The sequence below is a fragment of the Tupaia chinensis genome, unplaced genomic scaffold, assembly GCF_000334495.1.
Source record: "Tupaia chinensis unplaced genomic scaffold, TupChi_1.0 Scaffold000291_1, whole genome shotgun sequence".
NCBI lineage: Eukaryota > Metazoa > Chordata > Mammalia > Scandentia > Tupaiidae > Tupaia > Tupaia belangeri.
This window is the reverse complement of record NW_006159776.1, coordinates 3,750,187-3,763,872: the sequence shown is the minus strand read 5'-3', so window position 1 is coordinate 3,763,872 and position 13,686 is coordinate 3,750,187. Positions and strand designations below refer to the sequence as shown.

At 39.1% G+C, this 13,686-nt stretch overlaps 1 long non-coding RNA gene across 1 annotated transcript in view; it reads left to right on the top strand.

Annotated features, from left to right (window-relative positions):
* The window catches only part of LOC114008136 (uncharacterized), a 177,523-nt gene extending 167,932 nt beyond the window's left edge, over nt 1–9,591 (top strand). The window contains exons 3-4 of the long non-coding RNA XR_003549700.1: nt 5,158–5,233; nt 9,499–9,591. This is a non-coding gene — a long non-coding RNA (uncharacterized LOC114008136). The remainder of the gene's footprint in view (nt 1–5,157; nt 5,234–9,498) is intronic.
* Nucleotides 9,592–13,686: the final 4,095 nt, after the last annotated feature.

Sequence of the window (13,686 nt, the reverse complement as noted above, 5' to 3'; positions counted from 1 at the left end):
CAGGTGCTTGCTTGTGTCTCTGGAGTCTCCCTGGTAGAGTGATATGCAACAGGGAAAGTACCAGAAGCAAATCTTTTTCATGAATCTGCCAATAGGCTGGAAAGGCCCTGCCTGGTGTTAGAAACCTAGCCCTTGTTGTGCCATCAACAGATGCTTGCTTCTCTCCAGACTTCTACTACCCCAATATGAAATATAGGGGACAGAACAAAGGATCTGGTTGGTATTTCCAACTCTTCATTTTCCTTGACATTTTGAGGGAAGTATATCAATATAATAACAATATAGTATCGCATAGTGCAGTAACAGGTGTCTTAGAATATAAATGTTTTCATGTGATATCTCCAGTTGTATGTGAAAAGCCACTAGGAAATTGTGCTTTAGAGGTAGGCCTGGTGTTTAATCATCTCTTCACTATTTACTGCATGGGAGAAATTGTAAAATCATTTCTCCTTTCTAAGCTCTGGTTTTCTCATCTGTGGACTGTAGATAGCAATGTCATGGGGTTTTTAGGAAGATTAAGTGAGATGATATATAAAACATGGCATGCCGTGGGTCAAAAGGTGGCACAGTAGCAAATGCAGTGCTTTGAGAGGCTGACTCACATGGAAAGGTTTCAGGTACCTATCCAGAGACCTCCCTGAGTGCACCAGGCATGCACATGCCCTAAATCTGGGCTGGCTGAAATTGGGGGAGGATTGTCGTGTCAGGACCCTGTTGGAGATGCTGTCTCTCTGCCTCTGTGACTCTCTCTTGCTCCCTCATGGAAGAAGTAGTTAAAAAGAAACTTAAAAATAAATAAAATATGGCATACAATAGGGGTGCAATAAATAGTACTACTTTTCATAAAAGAATATGTAAGACTTTCTTTCCTTCCACTCTTGAGTAAAGAGTAGTAGGGTCCTAAAGTCATTTATAAACAATTATTCCAAGATTCTGAGCTCCTAGATTCTGTTTCTTTTATCCTAGGCATCTTCAGTTTTCAGCACCTTGTAGCTTAACCTCCCAGCCCTGAGCACCATCCACTCAAGTTTACATATTTTCAAATTTAGAGTGAATCCAAAAGTTCTACATTGACCTTCCATGTGGACACGGGCACTGTTATAATAGTTCCAATCCATGCCTGATATTATAGGTTGTCTCACAGACTTCAATATCACAGAAGTTCACTAATGGCCCTGTCAGTTCAGGAAACTCTTGGAATAAACACTGATTGATTATACGATGAATTCACTCTGCAGGTTTGCACCTGCTCACCACACATTTATCGATGTGTGCACTTCCTTGGGTCGTAGGGTTACAAACAGGGACAAATACAGTTTAATCCTTTCCCTTCAGAGTTTCTAGGCCAGTGAGCGAGAGGCCCAGGTAAACAAATTATTTCAAAACAATGTGATAAGTGCACTAATAGAAGCAAACGCATCGAACTTTGGGACCATATGGGAGTGAGTGATTCATTATGTGAGGGGAAAAGAAGTTGAAATAGGCTATCCAAAGGATGTGAGATGGAATCTAGATCTTGAAATATAAATAGAAATGTGTTAAGTAGATGATGAGGGAAAGGATGCTTAAGTAAAGGAAATGGGTAGAGAAACGGCATAGAGTTTCCAAAAAAGAAAAAAATTGTTTAGCTTATTTGTGGGCAAATCAAGTAATACAAATAGATCATAAAAGGCCTTTAATGCCATGTTAACGGCATAGAGTTTCCAAAAAAGAAAAAAATTGTTTAGCTTATTTGTGGGCAAATCAAGTAATACAAATAGGGTCTAGATCATAAAAGGCCTTTAATACCATGTTAAGGGGGATACTGTTCTGCAGATTTATAGTGTTTGATAGGGTAGTTGGTAGACATGTGTGGCTCATTAAGAATAAATTAATTAAATATAAGTAAAATTTAAAATTCAGTTTCTCAGTTGTATTAACTATATTTCAATACCCATTGCTATATTGGACAGTACAGATAGTGAGTATTTCCATCTTCACAGAAAGCAATACAGACATTGCCCCCCATACGTAATATAGAATGAGTGACAGATTTTGAGGGGATAGTCAGATTTGTTCATAGCATGTAAAATGAATTTGAGGTGAGTAATAGCAGAGGCAAGGAAAACAGTGAGGAGGTTATTGTCACTGTCTAGACAAGAGATGATGAGGTCCAGAATTGCAACATGGACTGTCGCTATGCAGGAGGGAATAAGACTAACTTGCTGCTCATGAAGTACCAAGAGACCAAAGATCATGGCCATCAATACCGTTTGCAAGTTGGGATCTGATGCGAGTTCAGGAAAACATCCACTTCTCCTCTTGTCACAAGCACCTTTTGGCTTGAAACTTCAGTCTCCAAGTTTCTGCCCTGGCTCCAGTCCTGTAGGCAAACTCCCAAGTGCCTGTGAACTCTCTGCAGTCTCCCTGTCCCTGCTTGCCTCTGATTTGTTCATGCCGTTGGGTATTACCCAGGTGAGGAGTATCTCCTTTGGACTGTTCTCCATCCATGACAACTGGAGTTTGGAATAGGATTATGTGGTTGGCCCACATGTCTGTTTTGCTCAAGCATCTGGATTTCATGGTTATAGCATGGTAATGGATACCTCTGAAAGGCAGTGGCAGATTGATCCTGATAGGATCTGTACTAAACATAAATTACTTCCATTCGCAGTTGACAGGAGAAAAGAGTTGTATTCTGCAGTCGGTGTTGCTGAGGACACTGATAAAAAATCTAGACCATTTCTCCTAGGAATGCAAAGATGCTCTCAGAGTCAGAGATGGTGCTGTGGGCAGTTTACTTACACCAAAAAATATGGAGCCTTGATGTGGACTTCCCAGAGCCATGCCACCCTGGCACAATTTCTTACATCAGAAGCAATTACTGTTGTAATGGTATCTCTCAGTTCCTTCTCTGTCCAATGATAAATGTTTTTTTTTTTTTGAGAGGTTTTTTTTATAGGGCGCGTGCGCTCACCAGACAGAGAGAGAGAGATAGAGAGACAGAAAGCGAGAAATCACCCCCCAGGGGGGATGGCCATGCCACAATCCCTTCTCCTCCATTCTCCTCTTGGGATCTTGGGCACGCACGCACATGCGCCCGGCATGAATTTAAGCCACCAGGTCTGGGACATGAACCGTGGTTGACTACATGAGAGTCCAGCGACATAGCCATTACGCTAACTGCTGGTCCTTCCAATGAGAAATGTTGAAGAGCTCATAGAAATACAGTTCCTAAAAAAAGCAAGATATTTCTAATCACAAAAAACAAATTGTCTGAATCCTACTTGTTCTTGTTCAGTGCTAACTCAAGCACTACCTGCTTAGCAAAAACTTTGGATTCGTAATCCCGCTCAATGAATTCTTCATTCAGACCTCTGTTTGGCACATGTCAACCACAGTTAGATAATTGATTATGTTCTTGCCTGCCTCTCCACATGACAAGCATTTCTGAGCAGGGCTTAGACTAAGCCATGTTTGCATCTGAAGGATCTGTCCAGAATTCCATTCTGTAAAGGTTCACTCGATTATATGAATTATCAGTCATAATCTTCATTATATCTAAGGAAAGGCAAATCAGAAAACGTCTAGGAAACAGTCATATAAGAATCCAGACGGCTTGGGAACCAGCAGTTAGCGTAATGGCTATGTTGCTGGACTCCCACGTAGTCGACCGCGGTTCGCATCTTGGACCCGGTGGCTTAAAACTCACGCCAGGCGCATGTGCGTGCATGCCCAAGATCCCGAGAGGAGAAGGGAGGAGAAGGGATTGCGGTGTGACCATCCCCCCGGGGGGTGATTTCTCGCTTTCTGTCTCTATGTCTCTCTCTGTCTGTCTGGAGAGCGCACGCACCCTATAGCAAAAACCTCTCCAAAGGAAAAAAAAAAAAAGTATCCAGAGGGCTGATCTTAGTGCAGCAGTTAAACAGTGTATAAGCCCTTTTGAAAAAGCAATGTAATACACTGTAAAGTTATATGTAATCCAATGTAATATAAAGATTATGATGATAATAAAAATAAATTAATTAAAAAACACAGTGTATAGGGAGCCAGATCTCTCACATGGCCAACAGCAGTTCAAATCCTGGCTCTGGTCACTTGAATGACATGCTGGATATGTGTGTGTGCATTCCTCAAATACTTATGGGGTAAAGAAATGGAGAAAAAAGCATTATAACCATGCCCCATTGGAGGGTGCTTTCTCTGTCCGTCTCTCTCTCTCTTTCTCTCTTGTAAGTGCATATATCCTCTGGCAATTAATAAAAAGAGAGAGAATCTAGGGAAAAGTATTGATTTATTTTTTGAATCAATTATGTATTCATTCATCCATTTGTTCATTCATTCATTTACTCATTCTATTATTATACAAACATTTATTAAGTTTCTACTACAGTCAAAAAGGGTTCAGTACATAGAGAGTTTAACAAACATTTCAGAAACTAGTAGGGGAACCAAAGCTTTAAGTAAACAATGGCAGTCTTTTGTGGTAATGGCTCTGCTGGAGGGATGTACCGAGTACTGATGCAGGGACCTAGGGAGAATAGTCACTCTATTAAATGAAGTGCACAGACGCTAGACTACAAATCCAGGCTCCAGAATCAGCACTGGGTGCATTGGGACTATGTGCCTCAAAGTCCTCATCTATAAAATTAGCATAGCTATTGTGGGTAAAAATGTAGTAACATTTACTAAAATTGTGGTACAGTATTTATAATAGAGTTCCAGTGCTCAGTTGGTGGTATTTATTATTATTTTTATATTAAAAGTTTATTTATTTCTTCAGAGAGAGAGAGAGACAGACAGACAGAGAGAAGCATTCCCAACAGGGTCATCATTGCCACAATCCACCCCCAGCCTCAGCCAGTCTGAATCACTGACATATGTGCATGTGTCAGGCATGAACCGGGAGCCTCTGGGAGGTGAACTGGGAACCTTCTCATGTGGGTCTAGCCTCATAGACAGTGCTATGTTATAGCTGCACTACCATTTAGCCCCTGATGTTATTTTTCAGGCCATCCTATTTGTAGACTTAAATATCAGAACCATTTCCAACTTTTCTTTGCCTGGAGATATAGACCAAATATATTAAATAACGTGCAGCCATAGCAGAGTGCTCAGATGTCTCTGATAGCATATCTTAGATGATTCAGCCTTTGACCAGGTGCCTCTCTAATATAGTTGCTTAGGTTTGACTTCCAGAAGATCAAACAAGATGAATCTAACTGATTTCCACTTTCCTATGAGACAGAAAAATGTGAGTAATTAGACAGAGAAATGTTAACTATTTGGAGGTGGGATTGGTGAGTTTCTTTTGAAAGCTTTCATTGTAGACACATTCATTGAGACACAAAATTGTAAAAGGGCCATAGAAATCTATTGAAAATAGGGACCAGGGGTTGGTGTAATGGCTGTATCACTGGACTCCCATGTAGTCGACCGTGGTTTGAGTCCCGGACCTGGTGGTTTAAACTCAAGCCAGGCCCATGTGTGTGCATGCCCAAGATCCCAAGAGGAGAATGGAGGAGAAGGGATTGCAGCATGGCCATCCCCCCCCCCGGAGGCTGATTTCTCGCTTTCTGTCTCTCTGTCTCTCTCTGTCTTTCTGGCGAGTGCACGTGCCCTATAACAAAAAACCTCTAAAAAAAAAAAAGAATAAGAGAAATCTGTTGAAAATAGTGTTTTGTTACTTTCCATAGAAAGCACATATAGACCCAAATCATGATTATTATTACCATTGTCATCTTTAAGGCAATAGAGAGTGAGTGTTATCATGACAGCAGAAGATGGTTATGATGTTTCCAAAACAGGAAAGAGATGATGCCACCACAACTAATTTAAATGCTAAGAGAGATAGACAGTGAAACTCAGAGATACTAACTAGTGGAGCAATCCTGTTGTCTTCCTACTTGGAGTGAAGAAAGGACTGGTTTGTATGCTTTCAGACTCCTCCTGTAACTCAGAATAAGAACCAAGAATAGGCCACGTCAGGTTTCGATGACTGTCTCAAAGAGGCATAATAGAATCTTGAGTGGAGGGAGTGAGGGAAGATGCCTCACAGGTTTTTCTCTGCTGTTCTTCTCATTCCTCATTGAATATCCTAGACAAGTAAAATTGTCTGTATAGAAAACAGCCACATTCCTTAAACATCGACTGAAAACTCTTAACTTTTCCCATACCCTTGAGAATGGCCAGCCCTACAAGTCCATGTTTAAAGGGAAAGAAAATGGCAGCATTTTAATAGACCCTTCTCTTCTTCAAAACAAAGAATATTTGTTACATTTCATTCTAGAAATAAAATACTATTTTTAAAGATTTGCTGAGGAAAGCAATGCTTTTATTAGTCCAGATTGTCTTGATTTTAAGTTATAGAAATGTATTTTGATAGAGTGTAAGTAAAAGAATATCTCTAATGGTATAATCTTGAGGAAGGAGAGAGGATTTGAAGGTAGGAAGCATATTTTTCCTCTGTGTCCTTTGCCTTTTCTAAGGTGGACACTTGACCTGGAGTGGCCTAGTAGGACAGAACATTTCTGAGACTGTGATTGAATCTATATTTAAAGAGTAACCAGATCAAAACATTTTGTTTCCATCCACTTCTGGGATATTTCCAATCAGTGTCTCTGGACAACTAGTGCACTTTTTACGAATCAATAGTTGAGTCTCTAAATTTCTTCTGCCAAAATCTCTACCCTCTGCCTGAGTACTTCTTTGTCAAAAAACTCTTTCTCCTCCAAGGTTAGTTAATTTCCTGACAATATGTTAGAGCCCCTTTATTCTTTCCACACAATTGGTTCCTTTTCCTATTTCAATAATATTATTATGCATCTAGTCAACTGGATATTTCAAAGCTCAGTTTATTCTCACTTTTTCAGTTTGATTTGATTTAACCAAAAGTTGAGCACTTCCTGGGTATTTGGAACTCTTGTTAGAGTCCAGAGACATAAGAGTGCGTACTATATAGTCACTGCTGTCAAGATTTTGTGCTATAGATGGTGGCAAGGGCATAATTTTTAAAAATCATATGTGCTTTGGAATGTAACAAATGAATATGAAATGTAAGGTTGGAACTGGGCAGATGTTCTCCTAAGTACTGAGAACAAAGAAAGAAATAAAATATTGTCATTATTCTCAGGTAGGTCCAGAACTAGTTAGAAGAATAAAGTTATTATTCATCATAATATATGTCTTAAAATAATTAGAAAGTAATAGCAAATAATATTAAGAATATGTTGATTAAATAATTAGAAAGTAATAGCAAATAATATTAATAATATTTTAATTGTAATATATTAACATTGCATAAAATAATACATTATTTTTAACAAGATAATCATAATACATTATTGGTAATATTAGCTGTAACTATATTATATATTATTTATCTTAATATACTTATTATATACATATATTATTTACATTTATATGAAACCTTATGTATATCATAAGGGAGGAAGTGGTCAATCCCATGCTGGTGAAGTGGGAGGGAGCTTCACCAAGTCCTGCCAGGTCTGTCATTTCTCATTTCAGACATTCTATCACTCTCATCCCTGCCACCACCTCAGATTTCCCACCTACCTGTGTGCCTTTCTCCCCAGAGGTAACTACTGCTGTTTGCTTAATTAAGATAAGAGAAAAATAGAAATCTCCGGGTTGGCTGCCAGCATGGTTTGTGATAGCATCTGGATGCCAAATGTAAGTGTGTGTGTTTCCTGAAACTGAGCTACTTCTCCAGGAGTAAAATGCATGCAGAAGAACAGCCTCTCTTTGGGCCAGAGGGTGTACAGGGAGGGCAGTCCAGCTTTCAGCCCTTTTTGATGGGAGCAGGATCTCTGATGTTGCCTCTGCACGATCCAAAGGGGTGGGTCTGTTGTGTCTGGACTATTTGGCCTGGATCTAACATTCCCCAGGATTTTAGTATCTCTGGGCTGGGCATGGTTGAGAAAGGCCATCAGGACAACATTCCCTTGTTTTTTGTTTTAATTTCCCCAGAGAAGGACATGTAATTTTCTTCCAAACATTTTCTTGTGTCTAAACAGCTTTTAAAGTAGGCAGTTCTTCCTAAATGGTTCAAGCGGTGTTTAGGATGAAAAGATTTGTTCGTTGCTGTGCTGAAGTCTCCCTGGATTTGTATGATATTTTTTATTTTTGATCCCTGCCATTAAATGCAAATAGAGCCCCTACCACCATTGAGGCAACCAGAAATGCCCCACACATTTCCAAGCACCCACTAGTAGAACAGTTCCATCCCCAGCCAAAAACCACTGGATGATGTCATCAAATTTGATTTCAGTTGAGTTGGCATTATTGATTCATCATATATACCATACAAGAAGAAAGTACCTAAGTCTGATTGCATACCTGTAATTAATTGTCTTATGTGTTCTGTCTACAGAGGAGTATAAGACACGTTCTGAGATCCTATTCCAGGGAAAAAGATGAACACGATGTTATGATCTTTGTTTACTTGTTCATATGTTCATTCATTTGAAAATGTGTATGAGTGTCTGTTATCTCTCTACTGGGGCTTTTTATTCAGACTGCTACATTTAAGACAGAAAGGGGTGAAAATAGCATGTGAGCTCAGAAGGAAAGGGATACTTCCCAGTAGATCTGGAAATTTTCTACAAGTATTACTTTAGGTAATACTTGGGAGGATTTGAGTAGTTAGAGGTGGTTGATGTCTAGGAGAAAACCACCCACGTGGAAAAAGCCACAAACAGATGTGAGATGGCAGGTGACCCACTTTGTCTGAAGTGACAAGTGAGAGCATGAGAGTGTGGGAAAGGCATCTGGAAAGATGTAAATAAGGTGTTGCACTCTTGGGGAGTCTAGTTTCCATTTTCCTAGCCATCGAAGGGATTTCTAAGGGCATATTTAACCCAGAGGCTGTCACCTCCTTGAAACCATTCCTCAATCTTCTCTCCTTCTCCTGTGTCCTACACACAAACACACATTTGCACACTGACACACACACACACACATGCACACACATTCATACATTTCTCCTTTCCTCTTGTTTAGGTAAAATAGCCTTTGTCCATTTATTCTCGTAAGATCCCATTTCTACTTCAAGGGAAGAAGATCAAGATGCGTTTAGGTTTTATTTGTTTGTTTTAGGTTTTTGCCATAGGGCATATGCACTGGCCAGAGAAAAACAGAGGGTGGGAAAGTAAGAAATCACCTCCCAGGGGGATGGTCACATCACACTCCCACTCCCTTCTTCTCTTTTCTCTTCTCAGATTTTGGACATGCATGCATGCATCCCTGGCCTGATATTTAAGCCACCAGGTCTGGGCCTTGAACTGTAGTGGGCCATGTGGGGATTCGGCACCTTAGCCACTATATCACCTGCTGGTCCTGCAATTAGGTTTTATTTAGCCACTGCATGATTTGTATAAATTGCACTGACTGTGATTAGTTCACTTTTTTCTTTCTTTCTTTTTTTTTTTTTAAGTTCACTTGTAATCATTATTGGCCTGAAGACTTCCTAATGCCTTTTTTTCTTTTTCCTCTCTCCAGGTCAAAACTCTTTTGCTCCATGTTCAAGACCTCTTAGTATCCAACCTCCACCTACTTCCCCAGCCTCACCTTCTGCAGCTACCCATGTGCTTCAGCCCAATGATCCTGAGTTATACCATTTTATTTCACTCTCTTCTGCTTGGTTTTCATGACTAATTTCCAGCCCTTCACTTTTTTTTTGGAGAGGTTTTTGTTATAGGGCGCATGCGCTTGACAGAGAGACAGAGAGAGACAGGGAGACAAAGTAAGAAATCACCCCCCAGGGGGGATGGCCACACCACAATCCCTTCTCCTCCATTCTCCTCTTGGGATCTTGGGCACACATGAACACGGCGCCCGGCATGAGTTTAAACCACCAGGTCCAGCACTCGAACCGTGGTTGACTACATGAGAGTCCAGCGACAGAGCCATTATGCTAACTACTGGTCCCCAGCCCTTCCCTTTTCAATTCATGCGCCTTCCCTGAACCTCTAACCTGTTTTAATGTCACTCACCAATCTTCCCCCATTCCAATTTCCAGCTATCCAATTTCTTTCAGTCCAAGCCTACATCTTGATACTCTTCTCTTAATTTATGAAGTTTTATTTATTGTTTCTTCCATGAGTGAGACACCCACACACACACACACATGCATGCACACACACACACACACACACCCAGGTACTTTCAATAGGTTTTTCACAGCCATAATTAACCCCAGCTTTAGCAAGCCCTGGATCACAGGCATGTGTGTGCCTGATGCACGTGTGTTCACGGAGGTCTCTGAATGACCCAAAGCCTTCCTATATGGGTCAGCCTCACAGAGTGTTGTATTACTGCTGTGCCACTGACTGACCCCTTTATACTTTTTTGAAATAGTTCAGCTCTTTTTCTACTTTAACATGTATGATCTGAATTATGCATCTGACTACATAGTACCTGATTGTTATAATGCATTTAAAAAATATATTGACACATACTCCCATGACCATCCAACCATGTTGACCGTCTCCCAGTTCCATCCCGTCCCCTAGACTTTGTGCCTTCTTTTCCTGTGTTCAGAGTGCAATTCCCACTTAACCCGTCCCTTAACTGCTCTTCACTAAATCATTCCTGTTTTTCTTTGAGATCTCAGCCCAATTTTATCAGAATGCCAAGTTTCTCTGATCATTATGTTAATTTTATATATTATCTATTTCATTGTACCAATATCTGCTCCTTTACATTTTTAGGGGCAGTTTTCTGATAAGAAATTTAAATAAATGTAAGAAGCAGATGCTGGTACAATTAATTAAAAATGTTTTCTATTTCCCTAATGATGAGTGGTGTCAAGCATCTTTTTGAGTACTAATTGGTTGGTCATTTGTATATCTTCTTTGGAGAAATGTGTATTCAAATCCTTTACCTATTGTTAAATCAGATTATTTGTAGTTGTTGAGTCATAGAATTTTTTTATATGTTCTAAGTATTGGTTTCTCATCAGATATATGATTTGCAAATATTTCCTCTCATTCTGTTGTCTCACTGAGTTTTAATAATATATGCTGATAGTTACATCATAAGTAAATAATTATATATTTATACATTTCATTCCACTATAAAAATTTATATCAAATACATATTTTAGATAAAATTTAATATGTGTTTCTATATCCTTTAGTAAACAAGTTTTAGTCATAGAGTGCGGACACTCGGTATATATTAACTGGGGACATACAGTGTCTCTTGTTCATAGCTTGGCTTGCTTCACTCAGCAGTAAATCTTCCATATTCTTCCATTTTCTGTCAAAAGCCAGGGTTTTGTTGTTTTTTATGGCTGAATAAGTAGAAACACAGTAAATGGATGGGAATATCAGATAAAGTGTGTTTGAAAGAGTAGAGTGTGAGGGAGGGCATTTAGAAGAAAAATAGAGAAGCAAAGCTTTAATGGGACAGAAATGTGGTTGAAGATAATTTTATAATTTTATAGTTTTATCAACTGGACTAAGGAGAAATGTTCACATGTTGAAATATTCACTTTGTAAGCTAAATGACATCAATGAATGTATAAAAGAAAATTAAATTAAAAATTTTAAAAAGAAATTTAATATGCATATATAAACTATTATATATTATTTTTAATATAGTAATATTAAAATGATATATATATATACATATGTATATATATCAATGTGTTATAAGCACAAAAGGCAAGAGGCTACTTTTTTTTTTTTTGCTTACCATTGTTACTGCTTTAGCAACCAGTAAAGCATCTGACATGTAGCTGGTTAATGAGTTCAGTGGCTATTTGTTGCTAAATAGATACATGGATCAGTAGATTGTGCCATCTGATTTATATGTCCTTGAGATATAGTGATGATGAATGACAAGAAATATAGACTAAAATGATATTTCACTCCAACTTTTCCATAGTCTAGAAAGTTTTAGTTAAGAAAAAATGTGGCAATACATTTTTAAGGATGAAAACTAAAAATGAATATTTTAAGAAAATTTTGTTTTTGAGATTTATTGCGTGCATGAGGCCTTACACAAAGGCTTGCCTCCCAAAGGATGCTATCACTAAATCATCAAGGAGAGATTTTAAAATGTGGTTTCTAATCAAATCATCTTTGGCGTTATCAGGTGCTTCCTACAAATTCAGTGGTAGTTAAGATTCCACCATGAGATATTTGTCATTAGGAGATTGTCTCATAATCCCATCAGTTGTCCTGGAAATAAAATTTCTTAAGCCACTATTTAGCCATTCTGATTTATTAGATCTAATGACCTGAGGGCACATTTAGATTATACACTGATGAAACGCTTACTGGTAATTCCTTTGCTGTGGAGACCAAAGAATAAATTTACAATTCTCAACATCAGGTCTTAGTTGAATGTATTTCTAAATTTAGAAGTGAAACACAGTATCAGCCAAAAATTCCAGCAATTGTTGACCTCCATACCCAGGATCCACTTCTCTAGAAAATATTAGGAAGCCAGGATTCAGTTCTCCACTCAGGCTGCTAAGCAAACTCTTTAACACTTGCCATTTCCTCCAGAAAGGGGCAGAAAAGGATAGACTTGAACTTTGGCCTTCAACCAAGAAGAGGATTCTTGCCTGAATGAGGGGCATATTGCCCAATGGCTACCATCCTCTCTGCAAAAGAGCAGGAGCAGAACCCAGGGAAATGCCAAGATCAGAACAAATAAGCGGATAACTATGCATAGGTCCACCTCATGCACAAATGTCCAGGATAACTTCTTCTCCATTGCCTTGGCTTCCTTTATCTCCTGCTCATCTGCTCCTCCTGGGCCCAGTATGTCTTTTGCCTCAGTGAAGTCTCCTAAACCTCTTGTATTCTTCCTGAGTAAAGCCCACAAACCTATCTAGATTCACTATTCGATATTCACCAGGATCAAACATCTTGTGTGTTCTTCTCTACACTCCGACTGCTTCACCCACCCCACATCAATATACACAGACCATGAGGAGAATTCTTGTTATCTCTCAGCCATAGCATGATGGATAGATAATAATGTGACAGCAGACATCCATTGTCCTATAAAAGAAGGAAGAATTGATCCTTCCAGGCCAATGCTATTGAGAGTTCCCTCAAATCAACCTTATGGCAACTCTCACCTCATTATCCTTCCCTCCCGATTTAGTAACCTTGAATGTCTCCATAATCCATAAGCAACAAAGCTCAAACTCCTCAAAAGCATTTATTGATCTTCATTCCCTTTTCTTGGTGTGACATTTTATTGTTCTTGCCGGCCCTACCATTCTACATTTCCACATGTCATTTGTCTTTGGTATGAGGCACAGCAAACTTTTCCATGTCACTGTGCAATGAAAGTGCTGTTCTTTCTGCCATCAGTAAACTCCCACCTGGAAGACAATTTTGTCTTCAAGGCACAGATTTCAGCCTCCCTTTCTTCCCCACCCTTTCCACTCCCTTATGTAGGGATTCCTTTTTTTTTTTTTAATGGTCTTTTAGCTTCTAATTCTACCTCTATTATTTTAGAAACTTCTAGGAACAAGGAGACCCTGGGATGTCAGATACAAGGCAGGGGTCTAAAAGTCAAAATTAAGTTATCAGAATGGGGAAGGGAGAGAAACTAGATTGTATGATCACATTAACTGTTGACTATGGATGAAATGAATGTGCAAAGAACAATACCCAGAGTCAAAATAATATTGAAGAGTAAAACAATGGCATGGTATTTCAG